Here is a 20,000-nt window from a genome sequence, read left to right as displayed (position 1 = left end):
GCAAGGCTTGTATGCAAGGCTAGTGTGCAAGGCTGGTGTGCAAGGCTTGTGGGCAAGGCTGGTGCGCAAGGCTAGTTCCCAAGGGTTGTGTGCAAGGCTAGTGCCCAAGGCAAGTGCGCAAGGCTCGTGCCCAAAGCTAGTGCGCAAGGCTTGTGTGCAAGGCTACTGCGATGGGCCAGTGCCCAAGGCTTGTGAGCAAGGCTTGTATGCATGGCTTGTGTGCAAGGCTAGCGTCCAAGGCTTGTGTGCATGGCTTGTGCGCAAGGTTTGTGTCCAAGGCTTTTGTGCAAGGCTCGTGCGCAAGGCTAGTGTGCAAGGCTTGTGCGCATTGGCAGGTAGCCCACCAGCATGCACGATCCAAATGCCACTCACGCGACAACACGGTGCCAAGCCGGGCATGGTGTGCACTCAAAACCAATCAACGGACAGAGGTCATGCGTCATGGGGGGGGATCTAGCAAGGCCATGGGGAAGGTCATGGAGGACCTTGGAAGCAAGCGCAAGACGAGAGCGAATCGAACAAGGGGCCAGGACGGGGCCTTGTGCCCATGGTCTTCGCAAGACAGCGTCCAAGGCACCCGAAAGCCCAAGGGAACCCAAACCCGGCCGACACTTGCAATCGCACATGCTCTCTGCAACACACCATCAATGCCGCCCAACGGGGCCAGCACGAGCAGTCCTCCGCGGTCCCCTGGCCCTGCGCACGTTTGTCTTCGAAACCGAGCATCAATGCCACAGAAAGTGCCGGGGCGCCAGCTGGAGCCATCATCCGCGTTGCCATGGCTCGCTTGGCCTTGGCTTGCCAGGCCCCGACACGAGCAATCGCGCATTTTCTTTGCAACCGACCATCAATGCCGCCCAACGGGGCCAGCACGAGCAGTCATCCGCGGTCCCCTGGCCCTGCGCACGTTTGTCTTTGAAACCGAGCATCAATGCCACAGAAAGTGCCGGGGCGCCAGCTGGAGCCATCATCCGACGTGCCATGGCTCGCTTGGCCTTGGCTTGCCGGGCCCCGACACGAGCAATCGCGCATTTTCTTTGCAACCGACCATCAATGCCGCCCAACGGAGCCAGCACGAGCAGTCATCCGCGGTCCCCTGGCCCTGCGCACGTTTGTCTTTGAAACCGAGCATCAATGCCACAGAAAGTGCCGGGGCGCCAGCTGGAGCCATCATCCGACGTGCCATGGCTTTGGTCCCATGGTCTTCGCAACCGAGCATTCGTGACACCCGACGGGGCCAGGACACCAACCCTTCCGACACGAGCATTCGCGCATGGTCTTTGGCCACACAACGGCGCCAGCACGAGCAAAATCATCCGCGGTGCGGTGGCCTTGCACGGCCTTTTGTCTTTGGAACCAACCATCAGTGCCACGGGAAGTGCCGGAGTCCCGGCATCCGCGGTGCCAAGTCATTGCGCCCTTGGTCTCTGCAGCGGGGCATGCCGGGCAGTCCCAACCATTGCAAGCAAGCAAGAAAGAAAGTAAGTAAGTAAGTATTACATATAGGGGCGGGACATGCGGGGAGATCTGCGAAACGTGCATTACGGGGCACACGCGTACCTACCGGGGCATACCGACCCCTATTGGGGCACACGTGTGCATATCGGGGCATACCGAGCCTATCGGGGCACACGCGTACATACCGGGGCATACCGAGCCCTACTGGGGCACACGTGCGCATATCGGGGCGTACCAAGCCTATCGGGGCATACGCATGTATCCCAAGGCATACCGAGTCTATCCGGGCATACGCGTTCATACCGGGGCGTAACGGGCCTATCGGGGCATACTTGGGCATATCCGGGCAAAAAATGCCCAAAACTTGCGCAACCTTGGCAACCGTGGTCCATTCCTCTCTATATGCCTAGCCTTGGCAACCGTGGTCCATTCCTCACCATATGCCATGGCCTTGTGCCCATGGTCTTCCCAAGACAGCGTCCAAGGCGCCCGGAAGGCCAAGGGAGCCCAACCCAGCAATGCCCTGCTTTGGCAAGCCAAGGCCAAGCATTCCGGTGCCTAACCTTGGCAACCGTGGTCCTTTCCTCACCATATGCCATGGCCTTGTGCCCATGGTCTTCGCAAGACATCGTCCAAGGCGCCCAAAAGGCCAAGGGAGCCCAACCCAGCAATGCCCTGCTAGGGCAAGCCAAGGCCAAGCATTCCGGTGCCTAACCGGGCAAAAACGCCCAAAGCATGCCCATTCCTTAGCCTATCCAGGCAAAAACGCCCAAAATCTGCACATTCTAGTGCCTATCCGGGCAAAAACGCCCACCAGCATGCCACCCTCCTATAGGGTTTGCGCAACCAACCAGCCTAACCACCAGTGGCAACCAAAGGTGCTGTTAGCGACGACTTCTGAAGACGCAACGAGACGCGACGTGTTTGCGCCCAGACGCGACGAGACGATGCGGGATCTGCGCCCAAGAATGCCTAGACCCGTCGACTTGATGCGGGATCAGCTCGCCCAAGCATGCCTAGTGTGCAAGGCCTGTGTGCAAGGCTAGTGTCCAAGGCTAGTGTGCAAGGCTCATGTGGAACGCTAGTGCGCAAGGCTAGTGCCCAAGGCTTGTGTGCCAGGCCCGTGTGCAAGGCTAGTGTCCAGGGCTTGTGTGCATTGCTTGAGTGCAAGGCTTGTGTGCATTGCTCGAGTGCATGGCTTGTGTGCAAGGGTTGTGCGCAAGGCTAGTGTGCGGGGCTTGTGCGCATGGCTAATGTGCACAGCTTGTGTGCATGGCTAGCGTGCAAGGCTAGTTTGCCAGGCTAGGGTGCAAGGCTCGCATGCGAGGCTAGTGTGCAAGGCTGCGTGCAAGGGAAGCGTGCAGGGCGAGTGTGCGAGGCCACTGTGCACGGCGCCAGCACTAGCGAGCCATCATCCGCGTTGCCATGGCTCGCTTGGCCTTGGCTTGCCAGGCCCCGACACGAGCAATCGCGCATTTCCTTTGCAACCGACCATCAATGCCGCCCAACGGGGCCAGCACGAGCAGTCATCCGCGGTCCCCTGGCCCTGCGCACGTTTGTCTTTGAAACCGAGCATCAATGCCACAGAAAGTGCCGGGACGCCAGCTGGAGCCATCATCCGACGTGCCATGGCTCGCTTGGCCTTGGCTTGCCGGGCCCCGACACGAGCAATCGCGCATTTTCTTTGCAACCGACCATCAATGCCGCCCAACGGAGCCAGCACGAGCAGTCATCCGCGGTCCCCTGGCCCTGCGCATGTTTGTCTTTGAAACCGAGCATCAATGCCACAGAAAGTGCCGGGGCGCCAGCTGGAGCCATCATCCGACGTGCCATGGCTTTGGTCCCATGGTCTTCGCAACCGAGCATTCGTGACACCCGACGGGGCCAGGACACCAACCCTTCTGACACGAGCATTCGCGCATGGTCTTTGGCCACACAACGGCGCCAGCACGAGCAAAATCATCCGCGGTGCGGTGGCCTTGCACGGCCTTTTGTCTTTGGAACCAACCATCAGTGCCACGGGAAGTGCCGGAGTCCCGGCATCCGCGGTGCCAAGTCATTGCGCCCTTGGTCTCTGCAGCGGGGCATGCCGGGCACTCCCAACCATTGCAAGCAAGCAAGCAAGCAAGAAAGAAAGTAAGTAAGTAAGTAAGTATTACATATAGGGGCGGGACATGCGGGGAGATCTGCGAAACGTGCATTACGGGGCACACGCGTACCTACCGGGGCATACCGACCCCTATTGGGGCACACGTGTGCATATCGGGGCATACCGGGCCTATCGGGGCACATGCGTACATACCGGGGCATACCGAACCCTACTGGGGCACACGTGCGCATATCGGGGCGTACCAAGCCTATCGAACAAGGGAGGTAAGCTCACAGGTACGAAGAAAAGGAACCCTTGTGCGCATTGGCGGAGGCAAACTACCCAACCAAGCCAGCAGCAACCAAGCCATAGGGTTGCAAACAGACATGCAACCCAGTACCCACAAGGGCAGGGGTAAGCCGCCGAGCCTAGCAAGGTAGGTGTGGTCCCAAAACCAAACAACGCACAAAGGGAGCAAACACGGGCAAACAAGTGACACCATGGCCTACTCGCCCACCGCCCTCTATATTGCCTAACCTTGGCAACCATGGTCCATTCCCCACTATATGCCATGGCCTTGTGCCCATGGTCTTCACAAGACAGCATCCAAGGCGCCTGAAAGGCCAAGGGAGCCGAACCCAGCAATGCCCAGCCAAGGCCAGGCATTCCAGTGCCTACCCGGGCAAAAACGCCCAAAGCATGCCCCATTCGTTAGCCTATCCAGGCAAAAACGCCCAAAACCAGCCCATTCCAGTGCCTATCCGGGGAAAACGCCCAAAGCATGCCCATTCCTTAGCCTATCCAGGCAAAAACGCCCAAAACCAGCACATTCCAGTGCCTATCCGGGCAAAAACGCCCTAAGCCTGCGCATTCCAGCGCCCCGCAGCATGCCACCCTCCTATAGGGTTTGCGCAACCAACCCGCCTAACCACCAGTGGCAACCAAAGGTGCTGTTGTAGACACCCCATTTTGATCGGACCGAAGTTCGCTATGCTTGGGCGAAACCCCATTCAATCATTTCCGCCATGTTTCGCACTTTTCCGTTAAGTGTTGAGAGAGATTATTCCCAAGAATCCGAACAAGAGAGAATTTGGATCCGATTGATGGGCCCATCTTGAGCATTTGTTTAGATTTGGATCAAACAGGGTGGCCCGCACATTGTTTTAGTGAAAAATGAGTTTTGAACCTACTTCGATCCAACACCTAAAGATGATCATCAAGAGAACGGTCAAGATCTCAGAGAAGTCGTTTTAACAACCAATTTTGTTTCGATCATCAGGTTGAGTTACTCGGATCAGCCCATTGAAATGATTTAGGAGGACACAACCTACTTAGGTAGGGGACCCATCAATTGGATGGTCTGGATCGTCATAGAGGAATGATTTAAGGGGGCACAACCAATTTACATTGCGACCCACCATTTGAACGGTCAAGATCATCAATTGTCGCCCATCAAATGGACGGTTCGGATCATCAAATGGGAGTGATTTAAAAATGGGGTAACATATTCACATTTTGATCTATTGGATGGTTTGGATCAGCCCATAGGATTGATTAGTGGAGCACAAATTAAATCACATCGCAGCCCACTATTTGAACGGTCAAGATCATCAATTGTCGCCCATCAAATGGACGGTTCGGATCATCAAATAGGAGTGATTTAAAAATGGGGTAACATATTCACATTTTGATCTATTGGATGGCTTGGATCAGCCCATAGGATTGATTAGCGGAGCACAAATTAAATCACATTGTCGCCCATCAAATGAACGGTTCCGATCATACTTTGGAGTGGGGCATATGATTTTATGCACAATTGGGAATTTGGTCACATATGGGACCCATTTGGGTTATCTTTTACCTACTCAAAAGAACTTTAAAAAACATGCATGGGGCCACACACATGTCAAAATTCAATGTCCACAATGGTGGCCACCTACCATGGAATATGTCCACAATGGTGGCCACCTACCATGGAATAAGTCCACAATGGTGGCCACCACCCTCCCATTCCTTTGCTATAAATGGTTCAATGAGGGTGAGTAAGAGGGAGGGAGAACTCATTTCTCTTCTATCATGTGTTCTAACAAAGTTGCTATGAGGGGTTGAAAAGAAAAAAAAAAGAAAAGAAACAAGAAAAGAAGAAAAAGAAACAAAAAAGAAGCAAAAAGAGAAAGAAAGCGGAAGCGATCGCACGGAGGCGGAATTTTTGAGTTTTTCGGCTCTCGGATTCGGCGAGGATTTCGATCACAGGTAGGTACACCATTCTCGGAATTTTTTTTAGAATTATTTGGTATATTTTCGGATTTTTGCATGATTTTTAACAAAGAAAACTAAACGATATACTAAACAGATTCCAAAAATAATGAAATTTCGTGGGAAAATAATATGATAATGATACATTCTACCATGAATTTGTGAGAATTTTTGGATTTTGTTTGGTATATTATTTTACGCATTCTTTGAAAATTATCAGATTTTGAGAGAATTGTTACTGACGTCAAATCACGGATAAAATTCTCCAAAGTTTTACAGTAGTCTTAAATTCTATACTTCTTGCTTCTGTAAAATTTTCAAGTGATTTGGATCTTTTTTCATATGAGCTGTAGTGTTAATTCATAATCTGGTTTGAAATTTGAAAAATCCGAAACTGATAGTAAATAGTTTTCTAAATTCATGGAAATCTCACAGCATGCTATTTTCACTTATCTCTTACTACTGTAGAAATTTCATGGAATTTAGATATCTATTTCTAGTAGTTTATGTGTTATTTTTGCAATCTGGTTTATTAATTTTTAAATCCATATTAAATATGAGTTTAATGTAAAAATCTGTAAAAATCTTCCAGTAAATTACATCTCATCATATCTTGTTGGTGGAGAAGTTTCAACTCATTTCGAGTTCGTTTGCAACAGCTTCACTTGTAAAATCACTCATATGGTTAAAAATTGGTAAAATCCATTAAAAAAATAAAAATTAAGTGAAAATCATCTTAAAATCTCTAAAGCACCTTCATCTTTGTGTGTGTTTGGGAGACCCGCCCGGTCTCATTCTCTCGTTAGTCCTCTTTGTGCGCCGTTTGGTTTTGGAAGAACGCCCTACTCGGCTTGGCTTCATACCCCTACCCTTATGGGTATTGGGTTGCACATTTGTTGCACCCTAGGGCTAGGTAGCTGTCCGGCCCGGCTGGGTGTTTTACCTCTGCCAAATGTGCAAATTCGTGTTTCCTTTTCTTTTAGAGAGTCTTTGACTCATCTATCCTTTAGTTGGTGTTATTGGAGTCTTTGACTCATGTTTCCATTTCTTTTAGAGAGTCTTTGACTCATTCGTTCTTTTGTTGTACTACTAAGAAGTCTTTGACTCATTGGTTCTTCTGTTGGCGTTATTTGGGAGTCTTTGACTCATTCCTCCTCTAAGTTGTAGTATTAGAGAGTCTCTGACTCATTTGTTCCCCTCTTTAGTGTTGTTAGTTCGGAGTTTCTCATTTAGAGTTGTTGATTACTTCGCTTTTGATTAGAGGCTAACTCAGTCTTATTAGAGCTTTGCTTGCTTAGGATCTTGGACCATTTTCTCTCTTCTTGGGACGCTATCTTTCTTGTTGTGGTTTGTCTCTTTGAGACGCTAGTTGCTTATTCGGGGTTTCCCCTTTTGCTTTAGGGCTTTGCCCTAGTTTGTGGTATTACTTGCGTGTTCCCTTTAAGATTAAAAATATTTTAAGGTCCTGAGCATTGGAAAAGCTTTAAAATCCAAAAAACATTAGAAATTTAAAACTCAAAAAACATTTGAAAACATCAAAAACCTTAAAAAAAATCTGAAGTGTTGAGTGTTTCTTTTAGAAGCGTATTAGGCGAGTTCGATTTTCGAACTACGTTGGCTTGATCCTCTTCCGAGGTACGTAGTGCAGCTTGGGATTTACATCCCAAGTCCAGCCAAACTTTTTTGTAAATAACTATTTTAAACCTTCTTAAAAAACCTTTAAAATCTTGTTTTCAAAAGATCTTCTTCTAGAGTTAGGAGTTTCTCCTAGATAGAGAGTTTTAGAGTTAGGGTTTTTCTTTTGATAGGTTATTTGATTGTTTGTTTGTTGTGTGCTTGTTTTAGAGTTAGGGGTCTGTCCTAGAGTTATAGGAGCGCCTCCGTCCGGTCAGTCGGCGATCCACATCGCCGAGTGATGACTAGAGTATGATACGCTAGTCCACCCTTGGTTTTCCTTAAGAAATACAGCCTAGTCACACATAGGTTGTAAGAACCACCTGCATTAGCTTAGGGCTAATCTGCATTTAGTTAGGGCATATAGGGTGTCATAAAATCCACAATTCACTGAAATTTAAATAATCGTACAAGAAACTTTAATAACCGGTTCGGTCTTTTAGATCGAGTCTAGGATAGAAGTCTAGGTGTCTTAGGCATCCTAGCTTAGAATAGGCGCGGAGAACTACGTTGCCTTGATTCTCGTGGAGGCGGGGATACGTAGGCTTCTTTGGATGAATACCAGATCATCTGAGGACTCGGGCTAATCACTTTTAAAACTGTTGAAACAATCAAATCACTTAGGATTTTCCATGAAATTAGAATTTTAGGAGAACTTTCACTTAGATTGAATCCAAACCAATTAAGAAATCAAGATACACATTTAGGATTCACATTGAAATTAGATCATAGGATGCATGTCACATAGATAGCACATTAACAGAGAGTTGAATGAGCCATTAAAAATGAATTTAAAAGAGTTAACTTTTGGAATTGAAGACCGATTATCGGGCAGGAATGGTGCATGTGGTGGATAAATCCCCATACCTTCCATTCTTGTAACCAGGTAGCGAGTCTAGATTTCTGGTTAATTATGGGTCCTAGATCCCACATCTAGGTGGCGACTCTGTCAGTCTCTTTTGTGTGGAATTCGGATTGCCTTAGTGATCCCAAGTTCACATAAAAGATGAATTAAAATTAATAATAAAAGGCACACGCCAATCGCGTGGGTACGAGAGACCAAGAGATAGTGCGTGGCGGCTCGCGCCCCACCCCTCTCGCGGGATCGGGTCCCACAGACTGGCGACTCTGCTGGGGACAACCTAACTTCATTACAATTCCAAAGGATAACTCATTTGAATCTATTTCAACTGGCTCATGAAAACTCTATCTCTTTTATGCTTGTTAGATTAGTTTGTATGCTTTATTTTCTCATCACATTTACTCAAACTTAATCTAACAAAACCTGAAGGCATCATAGATTGCGCGAACTTATTGCACACACTTACATCACTTTCATCTAAACCCCTGCATCTCACATGCACACACGTCCTATTTTAGGAACCCGGAGTGTTATCTAGCATGGTTGACTGGGATTTCATCACCTGGTGCCTCTGTGCTAGAGAAGCATTCCACCCTTAGCCTAGTACCTTTATGGTACGTAAACGGATCTCTTGTTCACGTACTGATACACCGGACACTGGTACAGTATATCGAACATAGATTCGCGCTAAGGGAACTCTTGGCCTTACCCCTAGATTAACCCACACATGCATGTAGTATACGAACACATGTGCATCACGTGTGTGAGCCTAGTTTAGGATATCTTACCCAATTGTGTGTGTGAGCCTAGTTTAGGATATCCTACCCATTTGTGTCTAGATTAGGCCGTAGTCCATCTTTCAATGGCTACGATCGGTCCTAGGTACACAAACAAAGTCATGAGTCGAGATCCTCTCTCCACTCCGCTAGATTAGGGTTAGGATTGATGCCTTCAGGTAACACTGATAAAATGTGCGAAGATTAAAAAAAAACTTTTCCTTTGGGGTTAGGATGTAAATCCCATTCATTTCCAAAGATCTCATAGGATTAGTCATTCATGATCCATCCGTTGAAAGCAATCTTATGCTATCTCATCTCATCTTGATCTAATCATATTGGTCTACAGTTGTTGATATCCATCATTCAGATTTTAGATCTGGCCCTGGACTCTACTTTTGTCATTCTTATGGCCATGGTCTATTATCTGAGCCATTGATTTTTCATTGATCAATGTTTACCTATCATATATCTTTTACCCTTGGATCATATCGAAATCATTGATGGAGAAGTTTGATCTTACCTGTATTCTTTGAGTGCATGATCGTTGCTGAGATCGAAACTTATTTTGATTAGGGATGTTTATCGTTCCTGACTCTTTCATTCCCAAAAGAAGAACGGTTATATCCAAAGAACACCTTAAGGAATAGATTGAGGATTCTTTCCAAATTAACATACCCGTTGATGTATTTCAAGATTACTCTTTTCTCTATTTGTTTAGAATTTTTATCCCATGACTATTGAGATAGTGTGATTGCTTCTAAGTCAAAAGTCTGTGTTCAACAAAAAGCCCTTCTTCCAAAAGACTGACCATTTCTGAATTCATTCGATACATCAGTCTATTGCTTTACCCACATTGTCAGCATAAGCCTTTTGTTGCCCCATTTAACCTAGACCTTGTGGAGTTGCCTTTTCTGGGATTCCTACTCTGGGATTGAACTTTATAGTTATCATTATCATGGGGAAAGGTGTATCATCTATAAACTTTCAGTGTCAGTTCACTACCTTTGAAGAAGTGTCCTGTGTCTTTAGATTTATCTTTCATTGAGTGTACATCAACTTTCTTCTCTCTAAGTTGAAAAAGTTCAGTTATGTAGATGTTAAAAAAGAAGAAGAGAGAAGTGTCATATCTGCCAGTCTTTCTTATATAGAGTCAGTGTTCTGTTTTCTATCAGAACTGATAAAGAGCCCATTGAGGTGTGTCAAAAATCATCAATGTACTTACAGTCTTCAATTCAATAAAATGGTTGATTTCGTATCTTTGATACTCTATGATTCACTCTTAGATCTAATGTTTAAACAACTAAAGACCCCCTTTTCGGATGAGAATGCAGACGAAATTCACCTCGAGATCTGAAAGATGGTCGAACGAGAGGAAGAGCGTCGAGCATAGCCACTTAAAGAAGAAATCGAAGCCATTGATAGTGGTATCGAAATCCGAAATTCGGGAGAAATGGATTGGAAAAACTTTATCTCCTAAGGAGCGCAAAGAATTGATAAACCTGTTTAGAGGGGTTTGAGGTAGTCTTGCTTGATCCTATAAGGATAAACCAGGGGAATGCCCTGTCGTTGAGCAAAGCAAGACTTCATCTGCTTTAGACATCCAGTTGAAGAGTAAAATTTTAAAGAATTGAGCATCAGATATCCTGTGGAGCTGATGAAGAAGTGAGAGAAGACTTTCTCGAAATGAAGTCATAGATCTGAGCCCTAAAAGAAAAATTGGGCTGTGTATTTTCATTATGATTTCAAGGCAAGATGGGAGTGAAGCACAATGGTTGAAGTTTTGCCAGAAAACCGCCAGACTCCTCGAATAAAAATTTTCAAAGTCATTGAACCTCAGCATTCAAGAGCTTATACATCAAATACATCAGGAGGCCATCATTGGACGTTTGAGCCTTAATAGCCAAAATCCTAACGTTTTAAAATCCTTTTGAGAACCCTTTGGGCCAACAATTTAAAGCCAATGTTTCTTTTCAAACATATTATAAATCCGGGGCATTATGCACCCGAACTACGTCGGACCTGATCCCCATTTCTTCAGGGGTACGTAGGCAACTTGATTAATTCAGGTTCGGTCAAACCTTGGGATAAAATCCCTTTTCAAAATTTTGAAGCTAAATGCTAAACCATTCTTTGAAAAATCCTTAAGCGAACTACGCGGACCTGATCCTCCATTTTTAGGGTACGTAGGTAGTCTGGCTAGACCAGATTCGGTCCAAATCCTTAGAACCTTAGGTATTCAACCCTTTTGAACCCGAGCCCACCTAGAAAGTCCTTCTGGTGAAACAAGTAAAGGTTCGAGGCGAATGAAAAGAAAAACAGAAAGAAAAGAATGAGAGTCTGAAGATCCGCTAGGTTGAAAACCCGAAAGGGCGGCCTAGAGAAAGGTGAAAGTCGTTTTTCTTGCTAAGTCAACAAGCAAAATGATTGACTTATCAGAAGGTAAGGGTAGTGGTATGCTGGATTGAAAACTTGAAGAGACAATCTAGTCAGAGGCAAATACTTCCCATGAAAAGTTGAGTTGAATAGAAGCAGAAGGAGTTCCTCAGTTACGTAGAATTCCCAAGTTTGAGTACAAGCAAAAATTGAGATAAGTAGTCTTTTAGACTGAAAGCTTGGAAAGCAAAAGTTGAGATAAGTGGTCTTTTAGACTGAAAACTTGGAAGACATTAATTTTGACTTCTTCCGAAAAGACAAATCAAGGAGACTGAGAAGCAACCTCTATAGGGCAGGATCCTGGAATCCGAATAGTGTCAGCAAGGCTTACTTTGACACCTTTTTAAACTAGGGGCATTAAAACCGAGCAATCCGAAGGGGTATAACCATGACGGATGTCCTGATGGAGGAAACTAGAGCCTTTTGGCATGGTTTTTGAGACTACTCTAAGAGTGGCTGACCTTACCATTTAAAAAATTATACATTTGATTTAAGAGTGAATCAAAATTTAGTCAAGTCCCTTGAATATTGTAAGTCTTCTTTGAAAGAGTCCTCAGGAGTCTGTTCCTTGTTTATCATTGTTTTCTTTTAGAATCCAAAGTGTTTGGCACTGAAAAGAATGGGTGTACACCTTCCGAAATGTAAAGAAAAATCTAGAGTAGATCCTGGTTTAAGAATCAAGGAAAGGGCAAGAAACATTTGGTCCAAACCTACCAGACACATCAAGCCTCAAGTAATGTTCATCAATGAAAGGAAGAATCTTAGTTCAGCCTTTGTGAAGGTGGTCTTACCATTATACCAAAGAAAGAACCCATGCAAACTCAAATTTTTCCTACTTACCTTGGTTCTGCTTTCTTAAAACCTTGTCATGGAAGCACATCATACTAGGGGCATCTTTTATGACTTGCGTCATAAAAGATATTACACAATGATAACTGGGATATCTATTCTTAGCAAATAGAAACCAGAGAAGCTTGAACATACTCTTTGAGTTGAATTCCCTTGATCAAGTTGTTTCTTTTGGAGTCAAAGTTTCATAAACTTCAATTCCCAGCGGGGTATATAATCTACTCCTGCATCCTTCAAACCTCATTAGAATGCTTTTCATCTGTTAAAGAGAGTCAGCACCTAAAAATCTCATCAATCTACTTGAGTTTTGCTTTCAGCAAAGATCATGCACTCCCATTTATTCTCGGCAGGAGATCGCTATGCTATCAATGAACTCGATATAAGATCGATAAATATTTTTGTGTTGATTTGAGACTCTTTGAGTAGTTAAGGCCCTTTGAGTGTTACAGACTCTTCGGGTAGTTGAGACTCTCTGAGTATAAATGTTTTGATTTGTTTTGAGACTCTTTGAGTAGTTGAGACCCTTTGAGTGTTACAGACTCTTCGGGTAGTTGAGACTCTTTGAGTATAAATGTTTTGTGTTGATTTGAGACTCTTTGAGTAGTTGAGACCCTTTGAGTGTTACAGACTCTTCGGGTAGTTGAGACTCTTTGAGTATAAATGTTTTGTGTTGATTTGAGACTCTTTGAGTAGTTGAGACCCTTCGAGTGTTACAGACTCTTCGGGTAGTTGAGACTCTTTGAGTATAAATGTTTTGTGTTGATTTGAGACTCTTTGAGTAGTTGAGACCCTTCGAGTGTTACAGACTCTTCGGGTAGTTGAGACTCTTTGAGTATAAATGTTTTGTGTTGATTTGAGACTCTTTGAGTAGTTGAGACCCTTTGAGTGTTACAGACTCTTCGGGTAGTTGAGACTCTTTGAGTATAAATGTTTTTGTGTTGATTTGCGACTCTTTGAGTAGTTGGGACCCTTTGAGTGTTACAGACTCTTCGGGTAGTTGAGACTCTTTGAGTATAAATAGTTTTTGATGTATTTGAGACTCTTTGAGTAGTTGAGACCCTTTGAGTGTTACAGACTCTTCGGGTAGTTGAGACTCTTTGAGTATAAATAGTTTTTTATGTATTTGAGACTCTTTGAGTAGTTGAGACCCTTTGAGTGTTACAGACTCTTCGGGTAGTTGAGGCTCTTTGAGTATAAAAGTTTCTTTGATGTGTTTGAGACTCTTTGAGTAGTTGAGACCCTTTGAGTGTTACAGACTCTTCGGGTAGTTGAGGCTCTTTGAGTATAAAGGTTTCTCTATGTAGTTGAGACTCTTTCGAGTATAAAGGTTTTTCGTGTGCGTTTGAGACTCTTTGAGTAGTTGAGACCCTTTGAGTGTTAGAGACTCTTCGGGTAGTTAGGGCTCTTTGAGTATAAAGATTTCTGTATTGTTTTGAAACTCTCAGAGTGTTACAGACTCTTTGAGTGATTGTTTTGAGACTCTCAGAGTGTTACAGACTCTTTGGGTGATTATTTTGAAACTCCCAGAGTGTTACCGACTCTTTGAGTGATTGTTTCACATTTGTTCGGGTGATTGATTTATATTTGCATTGATAATGGTCTACATTCTCTAAAAATAATTTCATTGTGTTAGTTTTCTTAAAGCTTTGTTGTTAAAAAGAGTGTGTTTGTGTTTGCTTTAATAGAGCCCTTGCGTATTTGTTTTAGATAGTTGAGTCATGAGTATTAGGGAGAGACTATCTCTTTGAGATGTCTTAGTTGCCGAGTTAAGAGTTAGTGAGAGGCTATCTCTCTATTGTTGGTAGAGTTTTATCTTTGTGAATATCATTTTAAAGCTGAAAAAAACCAAAAATTTGTTTTGCTTTTGGGTCAGTCAAAATGTGTCGTCTGTTCAGCTTTGCCATTCGCGTGTTACACACGCTCTGCCAAAGAGGGGCATCTGTAGACACCCCATTTTGATCGGACCGAAGTTCGCTATGCTTGGGCGAAACCCCATTCAATCATTTCCGCCATGTTTCGCACTTTTCCGTTAAGTGTTGAGAGAGATTATTCCCAAGAATCCGAACAAGAGAGAATTTGGATCCGATTGATGGGCCCATCTTGAGCATTTGTTTAGATTTGGATCAAACAGGGTGGCCCGCACATTGTTTTAGTGAAAAATGAGTTTTGAACCTACTTCGATCCAACACCTAAAGATGATCATCAAGAGAACGGTCAAGATCTCAGAGAAGTCGTTTTAACAACCAATTTTGTTTCGATCATCAGGTTGAGTTACTCGGATCAGCCCATTGAAATGATTTAGGAGGACACAACCTACTTAGGTAGGGGACCCATCAATTGGATGGTCTGGATCGTCATAGAGGAATGATTTAAGGGGGCACAACCAATTTACATTGCGACCCACCATTTGAACGGTCAAGATCATCAATTGTCGCCCATCAAATGGACGGTTCGGATCATCAAATGGGAGTGATTTAAAAATGGGGTAACATATTCACATTTTGATCTATTGGATGGTTTGGATCAGCCCATAGGATTGATTAGTGGAGCACAAATTAAATCACATCGCAGCCCACTATTTGAACGGTCAAGATCATCAATTGTCGCCCATCAAATGGACGGTTCGGATCATCAAATAGGAGTGATTTAAAAATGGGGTAACATATTCACATTTTGATCTATTGGATGGCTTGGATCAGCCCATAGGATTGATTAGCGGAGCACAAATTAAATCACATTGTCGCCCATCAAATGAACGGTTCCGATCATACTTTGGAGTGGGGCATATGATTTTATGCACAATTGGGAATTTGGTCACATATGGGACCCATTTGGGTTATCTTTTACCTACTCAAAAGAACTTTAAAAAACATGCATGGGGCCACACACATGTCAAAATTCAATGTCCACAATGGTGGCCACCTACCATGGAATATGTCCACAATGGTGGCCACCTACCATGGAATAAGTCCACAATGGTGGCCACCACCCTCCCATTCCTTTGCTATAAATGGTTCAATGAGGGTGAGTAAGAGGGAGGGAGAACTCATTTCTCTTCTATCATGTGTTCTAACAAAGTTGCTATGAGGGGTTGAAAAGAAAAAAAAAAGAAAAGAAACAAGAAAAGAAGAAAAAGAAACAAAAAAGAAGCAAAAAGAGAAAGAAAGCGGAAGCGATCGCACGGAGGCGGAATTTTTGAGTTTTTCGGCTCTCGGATTCGGCGAGGATTTCGATCACAGGTAGGTACACCATTCTCGGAATTTTTTTTAGAATTATTTGGTATATTTTCGGATTTTTGCATGATTTTTAACAAAGAAAACTAAACGATATACTAAACAGATTCCAAAAATAATGAAATTTCGTGGGAAAATAATATGATAATGATACATTCTACCATGAATTTGTGAGAATTTTTGGATTTTGTTTGGTATATTATTTTACGCATTCTTTGAAAATTATCAGATTTTGAGAGAATTGTTACTGACGTCAAATCACAGATAAAATTCTCCAAAGTTTTACAGTAGTCTTAAATTCTATACTTCTTGCTTCTGTAAAATTTTCAAGTGATTTGGATCTTTTTTCATATGAGCTGTAGTGTTAATTCATAATCTGGTTTGAAATTTGAAAAATCCGAAACTGATAGTAAATAGTTTTCTAAATTCATGGAAATCTCACAGCATGCTATTTTCACTTATCTCTTACTACTGTAGAAATTTCATGGAATTTAGATATCTATTTCTAGTAGTTTATGTGTTATTTTTGCAATCTGGTTTATTAATTTTTAAATCCATATTAAATATGAGTTTAATGTAAAAATCTGTAAAAATCTTCCAGTAAATTACATCTCATCATATCTTGTTGGTGGAGAAGTTTCAACTCATTTCGAGTTCGTTTGCAACAGCTTCACTTGTAAAATCACTCATATGGTTAAAAATTGGTAAAATCCATTAAAAAAATAAAAATTAAGTGAAAATCATCTTAAAATCTCTAAAGCACCTTCATCTTTGTGTGTGTTTGGGAGACCCGCCCGGTCTCATTCTCTCGTTAGTCCTCTTTGTGCGCCGTTTGGTTTTGGAAGAACGCCCTACTCGGCTTGGCTTCATACCCCTACCCTTATGGGTATTGGGTTGCACATTTGTTGCACCCTAGGGCTAGGTAGCTGTCCGGCCCGGCTGGGTGTTTTACCTCTGCCAAATGTGCAAATTCGTGTTTCCTTTTCTTTTAGAGAGTCTTTGACTCATCTATCCTTTAGTTGGTGTTATTGGAGTCTTTGACTCATGTTTCCATTTCTTTTAGAGAGTCTTTGACTCATTCGTTCTTTTGTTGTACTACTAAGAAGTCTTTGACTCATTGGTTCTTCTGTTGGCGTTATTTGGGAGTCTTTGACTCATTCCTCCTCTAAGTTGTAGTATTAGAGAGTCTCTGACTCATTTGTTCCCCTCTTTAGTGTTGTTAGTTCGGAGTTTCTCATTTAGAGTTGTTGATTACTTCGCTTTTGATTAGAGGCTAACTCAGTCTTATTAGAGCTTTGCTTGCTTAGGATCTTGGACCATTTTCTCTCTTCTTGGGACGCTATCTTTCTTGTTGTGGTTTGTCTCTTTGAGACGCTAGTTGCTTATTCGGGGTTTCCCCTTTTGCTTTAGGGCTTTGCCCTAGTTTGTGGTATTACTTGCGTGTTCCCTTTAAGATTAAAAATATTTTAAGGTCCTGAGCATTGGAAAAGCTTTAAAATCCAAAAAACATTAGAAATTTAAAACTCAAAAAACATTTGAAAACATCAAAAACCTTAAAAAAAATCTGAAGTGTTGAGTGTTTCTTTTAGAAGCGTATTAGGCGAGTTCGATTTTCGAACTACGTTGGCTTGATCCTCTTCCGAGGTACGTAGTGCAGCTTGGGATTTACATCCCAAGTCCAGCCAAACTTTTTTGTAAATAACTATTTTAAACCTTCTTAAAAAACCTTTAAAATCTTGTTTTCAAAAGATCTTCTTCTAGAGTTAGGAGTTTCTCCTAGATAGAGAGTTTTAGAGTTAGGGTTTTTCTTTTGATAGGTTATTTGATTGTTTGTTTGTTGTGTGCTTGTTTTAGAGTTAGGGGTCTGTCCTAGAGTTATAGGAGCGCCTCCGTCCGGTCAGTCGGCGATCCACATCGCCGAGTGATGACTAGAGTATGATACGCTAGTCCACCCTTGGTTTTCCTTAAGAAATACAGCCTAGTCACACATAGGTTGTAAGAACCACCTGCATTAGCTTAGGGCTAATCTGCATTTAGTTAGGGCATATAGGGTGTCATAAAATCCACAATTCACTGAAATTTAAATAATCGTACAAGAAACTTTAATAACCGGTTCGGTCTTTTAGATCGAGTCTAGGATAGAAGTCTAGGTGTCTTAGGCATCCTAGCTTAGAATAGGCGCGGAGAACTACGTTGCCTTGATTCTCGTGGAGGCGGGGATACGTAGGCTTCTTTGGATGAATACCAGATCATCTGAGGACTCGGGCTAATCACTTTTAAAACTGTTGAAACAATCAAATCACTTAGGATTTTCCATGAAATTAGAATTTTAGGAGAACTTTCACTTAGATTGAATCCAAACCAATTAAGAAATCAAGATACACATTTAGGATTCACATTGAAATTAGATCATAGGATGCATGTCACATAGATAGCACATTAACAGAGAGTTGAATGAGCCATTAAAAATGAATTTAAAAGAGTTAACTTTTGGAATTGAAGACCGATTATCGGGCAGGAATGGTGCATGTGGTGGATAAATCCCCATACCTTCCATTCTTGTAACCAGGTAGCGAGTCTAGATTTCTGGTTAATTATGGGTCCTAGATCCCACATCTAGGTGGCGACTCTGTCAGTCTCTTTTGTGTGGAATTCGGATTGCCTTAGTGATCCCAAGTTCACATAAAAGATGAATTAAAATTAATAATAAAAGGCACACGCCAATCGCGTGGGTACGAGAGACCAAGAGATAGTGCGTGGCGGCTCGCGCCCCACCCCTCTCGCGGGATCGGGTCCCACAGCTGTTAGCGACGACTTCTGAAGACGCAACGAGACGCGACGGGTTTGCGCCCAGACGCGACGAGACGATGCGGGATCTGCGCCCAACCGTGCCTACACCCGCCGACTTGATGCGGGAGCTGCTGGCCCAAGCATGCCTAGCGTGCGAGGCCTGCATGCAAGGCTAGTGTGCAAGGCTCGTGGGCAAGGCTAGTGCGCAAGGCTAGTGCCCAAGGTCTGTGTGCAAGGCTAGTGCGCAAGGCTAGTGCCCAAGGCTAGTGAGCAAGGCCTGTGTGCAAGGCTAGTGTGCAAGGCTTGTATGCAAGGCTAGTGTGCAAGGCTGGTGTGCAAGGCTTGTGGGCAAGGCTGGTGCGCAAGGCTAGTTCCCAAGGGTTGTGTGCAAGGCTAGTGCCCAAGGCAAGTGCGCAAGGCTCGTGCCCAAAGCTAGTGCGCAAGGCTTGTGTGCAAGGCTACTGCGATGGGCCAGTGCCCAAGGCTTGTGAGCAAGGCTTGTATGCATGGCTTGTGTGCAAGGCTAGCGTCCAAGGCTTGTGTGCATGGCTTGTGCGCAAGGCTTGTGTCCAAGGCTTTTGTGCAAGGCTCGTGCGCAAGGCTAGTGTGCAAGGCTTGTGCGCATTGGCAGGTAGCCCACCAGCATGCACGATCCAAATGCCACTCACGCGACAACACGGTGCCAAGCCGAGCATGGTGTGCACTCAAAACCAATCAACGGACAGAGGTCATGCGTCATGGGGGGGGGATCTAGCAAGGCCATGGGGAAGGTCATGGAGGACCTTGGAAGCAAGCGCAAGACGAGAGCGAATCGAACAAGGGGCCAGGACGGGGCCTTGTGCCCATGGTCTTCGCAAGACAGCGTCCAAGGCACCCGAAAGCCCAAGGGAACCCAAACCCGGCCGACACTTGCAATCGCACATGCTCTCTGCAACACACCATCAATGCCGCCCAACGGGGCCAGCACGAGCAGTCCTCCGCGGTCCCCTGGCCCTGCGCACGTTTGTCTTCGAAACCGAGCATCAATGCCACAGAAAGTGCCGGGGCGCCAGCTGGAGCCATCATCCGCGTTGCCATGGCTCGCTTGGCCTTGGCTTGCCAGGCCCCGACACGAGCAATCGCGCATTTTCTTTGCAACCGACCATCAATGCCGCCCAACGGGGCCAGCACGAGCAGTCATCCGCGGTCCCCTGGCCCTGCGCACGTTTGTCTTTGAAACCGAGCATCAATGCCACAGAAAGTGCCGGGGCGCCAGCTGGAGCCATCATCCGACGTGCCATGGCTCGCTTGGCCTTGGCTTGCCGGGCCCCGACACGAGCAATCGCGCATTTTCTTTGCAACCGACCATCAATGCCGCCCAACGGAGCCAGCACGAGCAGTCATCCGCGGTCCCCTGGCCCTGCGCACGTTTGTCTTTGAAACCGAGCATCAATGCCACAGAAAGTGCCGGGGCGCCAGCTGGAGCCATCATCCGACGTGCCATGGCTTTGGTCCCATGGTCTTCGCAACCGAGCATTCGTGACACCCGACGGGGCCAGGACACCAACCCTTCCGACATGAGCATTCGCGCATGGTCT

Source organism: Tasmannia lanceolata, unplaced genomic scaffold, assembly GCF_043159265.1.
Source record: "Tasmannia lanceolata isolate RefF3 unplaced genomic scaffold, GAP_Taslan_0.1 ptg000038l, whole genome shotgun sequence".
NCBI lineage: Eukaryota > Viridiplantae > Streptophyta > Magnoliopsida > Canellales > Winteraceae > Tasmannia > Tasmannia lanceolata.
The sequence above is the reverse complement of the archived record's forward strand: the minus strand, read 5'-3'. Positions refer to the sequence as shown.